The following is a 6,897-nucleotide window of genomic DNA, read 5'->3' as shown; positions in this document are numbered from 1 at the left end:
AGCTCAAATGTCATTTTAAAGGTCCCATATTATGTATTTTTAACTTAATGTCATTCAGCTGCCAGATGTCCAACTAGACTGTATTCCCAACATTTTGACCTAAAGTGATCTGTGGTCCTAAATATCAGCTTTTCGAAATCGCTCATCTGCGCTACTCACAAAACGCTTCGTTTCAGGCCTCCGGCTGCAGTATGTTAATGAGCTCTGCTGGTCCACGCCTCCTTCACCTGGGCCACGCCCCTCTGAAGTAGAACGTTAGGCTAACGGGACACTGACCGGCATTACGTATGTTATCATTATGGCGTTTGGAGGTCCCATCGTGTCGCCGTACATTTATGACCCTAAGTCGGACCCAGAAGCTCCTAAAGAAACACCGACTGTGCGGCTGCAGGACGTTTCTGAATGGTTAGTACGTGTGAACGTTACTTAGTTGGTTCCTTGTTGTGTTTTGTTGTGTAACCTACGTCATCACAGGACGTTAGCATCGTCTGGTAGCTACTTTTTGTTCTACTCCCGCCTCTTATCGCACAGTAATAATGTCATATCTGTCTTATTATGTATTTTGTATATGTACAGATGTGTTGACTGCTAAAATGTTGCTGTATTTCTATAAGTGACAGTAAAGTCCGATGACGGTTCTGATAGTTATTACCATGTGGCTAATGCTAGCTTCTGCTCACGGCTAAGTGACTTTATTTTTCCATCACATTGATTTAACCCGTTACTAAGCTGCTAAATATTTGAGGCAGTTCTCTGTGACAAGACACACGAAGCTAACACCTGCCACCATCACACCAGGTTAATGGTGAAATGATGTAACCATATTGCAGTGATGCCTTTATCTACTCTATTTTGAGGTGTCGTCACCTGTTGTACAGGTGTTCCTGTGGACACTGTGAATGTGTGCCAACAGAAGCTGAAAACATCTGCTGTTTGGAGATACAAGTAGCAAGCTCACAGCTAAACCACAAAGTTATGTCTCTACAGTATTCGGCTACTTTTACAATTGTAAATTCAAATGACCTTTACCATGTTTTTCACTGTAGGTTAGGAGCCGTCTGCAGGTTGATGAGGTTCCGTGCATGACTCAACATCCTGGGTTCCAGCCTGTGTGCCTAAACGTGTACACCCTACAAACGGCCGGTCACGTACTGAGGGCCGAGTATGGCCCTTCACGTCTGAGACCAATACATCGGTAAGTCGTTCTTTGAAAAATGTCGGAATAAAAAACTAGTTATGTCTTATTTTGCTTCATTAGGCATTCCTTCATTAATGCAGTAACATGACATATATAGGTACAACAAAGTCTAATATATTGTATTTGCGACACCTTGATTTTTATCTTATTAATAGACATGTTGAACATTTTTTGGTATTCACAATCCATTTCTGTTGACATATACAAGAATTTATTTACATAAAACAATACATCCAATAATAATGAGAACACAGAGCCATCCTGTCAAGAAATCAACAACAGTTGTAATACTTGGGATTGAAAACGTGAAATAAATAATTTTGTGTCCTTTTTCTGTAGATGGTGCAGACATCTGGCCTATCACACCTTTGTTGGCTGGTGCTGGGGCTACTTAGGATGCAGAATCCGGGCTGTCATCCCAGCCTGTGTGGTCCTTCACATACGCCAGGAATTTCCTGAAGACGAAAGCCACTACTCTGGATTTAGACCGAGTCTTGGTTGAACCTGGTCATGTAGCTGGCAATGACCTCCTCCTTGTCCGGACGCTCATACTGGACAGACAGATTCTCTGGGAGAGGAATGGACAACATCTCATTTGTGTATGGCATGGGGTCCACCAAGACTTTGTCACATATGAGGTCCAACATGTCAGCTACAAAACCTGTTCAATAAAACACAAAGATATATCTTTACTGTTATTGATATTGTTTGATTCATCTCTCTGTTTAGAAAACTTGTGTTCAAAATACATCCTGGTACTTGCTACTAATTTATTTATTTATTTGTATGGTTACTTTTTACTGTGTTTTGTTGCGAACAATTACCAACAGAATTTCAAAACATGTTTGTTTGAAATATTAAAATATTGCAACACTAACAGAATGTTGGCTCTGTCTTGTGAGGTTTGACTCTGCATTGTCCCTTCAAAAGCCTTTGGAAAGTGGATCTTGTAGAGGGGTACACCAAACGTAACGAAATAAGGAGCCAAAACAATATATGACATACACGAATCTGTCTCAAATTTTTTTATACTAAAGTCTTCACTTCACCTACTGTCTTGCTGGAAAATTCTAATACACAACACTATTATTTTTTACTGAACTATCAACACGTGCACTCACTTAAACCTGTAGACAATATTTAGAAAATTAGTGTATTTAACCAATTTTATTAAAACATATTGTATGGAATATGACTTGTACATACCTTTACGTCTATAGTGGGAATGAAAATTCCTGAAGGACAGCTGTGTACCAACAGTATGAGTGTCCACTGGGTCAGTTTGGCATGGCACGTCCCTTGAAGCTGTAGGCTGAATGGATGCACAAGGAAGAGGGAAACTAATTTCAGGACACCAATGTTCTGATTTTGGATAAGGAGGACAGACTTGTGTGCCTTGTCGCTATGACAACCAACAAACAATCGACTAACACGTGCGCACAGTACGAAACAAAGCACAACTCCCTACGTAGCCTGGCATAAGCTGACTTTATTTATGCTGACAGATAATAGGAAAGAAAATATGAGACCAACTTACTTGCGTTTTAGCTTTATACTGTAGGTCCAGCACGCACACATGTGTGGGAGCGTAAGCGCACATACAAGACGCGAACTCGAAACAAAGACCTCCCTACATAGCCTAGCATAGCATGACTTCATGCTAACAATAAGAAAATATGAGACCAACTTATGTATGTTGTACATACTGTAGGTCCAGCACGCACACACATGATCGGGCGTGCACGCACACACACAATACACAAACGCGAAACAGAGGCAACTTCCCTACATAGCCTAGCATAACATGACTTCATTCAGGCTAACAAACAATAAGAAAATATGAACCAACTTACGTGCGTTTTAGTTTTATACTGTAGGCCAGCATGCACACATGTGTTGGAGCGTGCACACACACAATAGGCAAACGCGAAACAAAGGAGACCGCTCTACATAGCCTTGCATAACATAACTTCATTCATACTAACCGACAAAAAGAAAAAAGATCAAATGTGAGCCCAACTCTGGTGCGTTGTACTTAGATACTGTAGGTTTAGCACGCACACACACGTTGGAGCGCGCACACGCAAAACGCGAAACAAAGCAGTACCACTTAATTAGCCAAATAGCAATTGATCACCCATGCTAACAGACAACTGCAAAAAAGATAAATGTGGTGAGACTAGCCTGTAACCGGGGTGCAGTTCCTTGGTCCCGTATGGCTGGGAGTGATCCTTGAATGAGGATCAGTCTCAGGCAAAGCCCCGTCTGGACTGACCCTCATTGCTAAAACAGGCTGGAGTGAAGTGGTTCACACACAAACAAACGTGCAGGTGATGTAGCTGCACATAGCCATTAAAAATGAAATGCAACCACGGTCTCTTCTGTTCTTCTTTGGATGGGATGAAAAATAAACACTGGTGTTGATTTGTACAATCAACAACTGCGCAACTACCCCGTCTCCTTCTCACGGACGCCATTTCAACAGACTGCTGCTTCACCTCTGACACAAAGAACTCCGTCTTGGGGATGGCCACGCCCTGGAGCAATAGCACAGAGTGCAAAGTCTGACGTCAAGAATACCTATTCTAGCGCTTTATGGTCGAATCTAGTCGTTCCGAGCCATGACTTCCTAAAACTCCAAATATCTATTGATGCAGGGAGTGTTTGTTTACCAGCTTCTAGGAGTTGGTCGGGTTAGGGAGGACCACTTTGTATTTGTAGAGACCTGAAAAAGTGTGATTTTCATAATAGAGCCCCTTTAAGGACAACTTTGTTCAAAGTCAGCTGAGGCTTTAATATTCCTGTACCAACATTATATCTGCTGAGTGATCCATATTATTTAAATGAGCGTACGCTAATGTGAAGATTATTCACAGACACTATCCCCACAGGAAGGACTGACCTGTCATCACTCTACCTCTGCTCTCTGAAGTGCGCTCCATCCGTCTCTCCTCACCCTCTCCACTCCTCCTGCCACTTCATCCTGACTCATATCCTGTCATCATATCTGGCTCTGGCCCGTTTTATATGCTTTGACCATTTTGTACCTTCTAAAATGAAGCCGGGGGATGAGATTTGTGATCAGTTTCAACATGTGGCTTCCAAACGCTGCTGGAGCTGATTGGTCGACTGACTTCCCAGTGACCTCTCTCCATATCGGCTTCTGCTCCTATTGCTTTTCCCAGCTACATAATTTCACCGTGCTTACAGCTTTACGTACATTCCACCCAATTCCCTCAGCACTAAAAACCACAGCTCAAGGCAACTGCAAGGACGTGCGCTACGGCAGACCCTTGCTATTCTTTATTTGCATGCTTGTTTATCTTGTTTACGCATATCTTTGTGTGGAATGCGTGAGGGTTGTGAATTCCAGCGTCGTGTTCAGACTTTCAGAAATGCTGTGATTGAACTGGAGGGAAAAATTTGGAAAATGCAAAATATAGCCGGCCCCTTTAACAGTTCAGTGCCTGTCATGTCGCGCCCCCACTCCCATGTCAGCTCTAGGTCAACACCTCCCTGAAGCCCGATCAGTAGTCTACAATTAGTTGATTGAACCTGCCTCCGGTGAGCCATCTGCTGGGGCACCCGCTGGAACTGATGTCCTTACCTGCCAGAGGCAATTAACTCTAAATGTGACTCTTCCCTCCCAGCCGAGCATAATAAGGAAGAACTATGTTGAAGTTGAAGAGGGGGTGGGAAGCATGCTCACGGCCCCCAGAGGATGATGGGTAATTACTTCTATCAGATTTATACTGGTAGTCTTGCGGAATGGTGGACGACTGTCTTCGACCCTCGGAGGCAGGTGAAGCCGCAGAGGTTTTTCTCCGCCTTGGGTCAATAGTGATGGGGGCATTAAAATGGAGAGAGAAAGGGGGAGGGGGGCAGGATGGGGGAGGGCAGCTGGTGGCGTGTAGGAAAGGTCAGGTGATTAATTGGAGAAACAACTCATGGTCGGCTTCCACTGTTAGGGGTGACGGGTCAAACGAGTACAGCATTGATGGTGCTTGCTGATGCATTGTTCACCCCTGTCCTCTGCAATGGCAGAAAGATGAAGCTGTGACTCAGAGCAGAGGAAGACAGAGAAGAAGAGAAGATAAAGAGATGAGGATGCAAGGAACAAAAAAAGATTCTGCAGATTTGAAGTTGCTGTCTCTCCACTGACATTTCAATTAAATTGCTATCACAAGTGCCAAGAGTATTGTTGACTCCTTGTACGGATCTTTTTTCACTCCAAAGGATATGAATTATTTGACAGATGTAGAAATCGCCTCCAGCCAAAGCAGGAGGAGAAAGAGCTACCAAGCAGCATCTGTTAGAAGAGTCTCCATAACAGACAAGGGCAGCCAGGGTAATTGTCCATTGGCAAAAACATTTTTAAAAAATTAAGACGATTCCTTTTTCTCCATCTGATGTCTAGACATGGATATGCTTTGTTTTCTGGTCTCCCTAATAATAATTCTCTCTAATGCGGAGCGTCACCATGACTCCTTTCTCCAGCTCAGCCATTAAAGTCGGCCAGGAACATGACGGATCTTTGAAACCAGCCCACTCTTACCTGCGACGCTCCACTTCCTCCAGCCGAACATGTCGAGCTCTAAGAGCCTCGTGATGTTAGAACACTGTGTTTCAAACCAATTGTGGTGATGCTGTTGACAGTGTTGTATTTTTTTCTCAGGACCAACCTCTCTTTATTTCTCCTTCTCCTCCATTTTCTTTTCTATTATTCAGCCTTTTATACGGTGTTGTATGGCCCTGACGTCCTTGAAGAAAAAACAATGAAGATCTACAGAATGCTAAGAGCCACATGGGCGTATCATTGATAGCACCGGAGCGCTATCAATCTTTGAAACAGATGGCCTATCAGTTGCATGGCTTTGTCCTTGACATGTGTTCTACACTGCGTGGAGGTGACCTTTTAAGGATAATGCAAAGTAAATATGACGGCATGTGCTTTAATTCCACTCACAAATAACTTTTGGCATGGAACAGCAATTAAAGTAGAACTTTGATGGCTTTGATAATTATTGTCGCTCTTATTAATTGACTTAATTTTATATATTTTCATGTCCTATTTTCTTCAAAGCTAATGAAAGCCGGGGTAAAATATAAAATAAATGATTAGGCTAAGACCAGCTACCCATTGTTCCACCACGACATCCTGCTTATCAACAGCTCCATGTTGGCTTTCACAGCACTAGAAAGAGCAAGCCATGTCAATTCTCATTAATTCTCCTAGTGAATTAGAGGCAGAGCAGATGATAGGAAATTAATGTCTGCTAGGAGATACTTAAATTATTCAACAGTAAAATGATTATGATGAAAGATCACTAAACTGGCTCCCCGTCTTCAGTTTTGTGCTTCTGTCCACTTTCCTAGCAGCCGTTACCATGGATATGTATAGATTTTTAAACCTTGAGTGCTACTTTTTGTTTTCATCTTGCAATCCTATTGTTTAATGTGTTTTTCAGTATTTTTTTTTTTCAAGGAGACTGTTTTTGGGCGTTTTTCTTTAATTTGATATGTTAAAAAAAAAACCAAAACAATCTTAACAATTCAGTTTTAGATGCATCTCATGACTTCCAGGAACTCTCTGTTCCCTGGGGGGATGGGGGGGGTTCTCTGCTGATGTTTCCATCCCTAAGTGTTTCCACGAAGAGACGTGACAATCTGCTAATCTAAAAACAAATATTTGGTCAACT

General features: G+C 42.5%; 1 long non-coding RNA gene across 1 annotated transcript; it reads left to right on the top strand.

Annotated features, from left to right (window-relative positions):
* Positions 1–293: 293 nt before the first annotated feature.
* LOC137600784 (uncharacterized) lies at positions 294–2,126 on the top strand. Its single transcript, XR_011036982.1, has 3 exons — positions 294–405; positions 879–1,195; positions 1,538–2,126. It is a non-coding gene; the product is annotated as an uncharacterized lncRNA (long non-coding RNA).
* Positions 2,127–6,897: the final 4,771 nt, after the last annotated feature.

This window comes from Antennarius striatus, chromosome 8 (genome assembly GCF_040054535.1).
Source record: "Antennarius striatus isolate MH-2024 chromosome 8, ASM4005453v1, whole genome shotgun sequence".
NCBI lineage: Eukaryota > Metazoa > Chordata > Actinopteri > Lophiiformes > Antennariidae > Antennarius > Antennarius striatus.
This window is presented reverse-complemented; position numbering and strand designations above follow the sequence as displayed.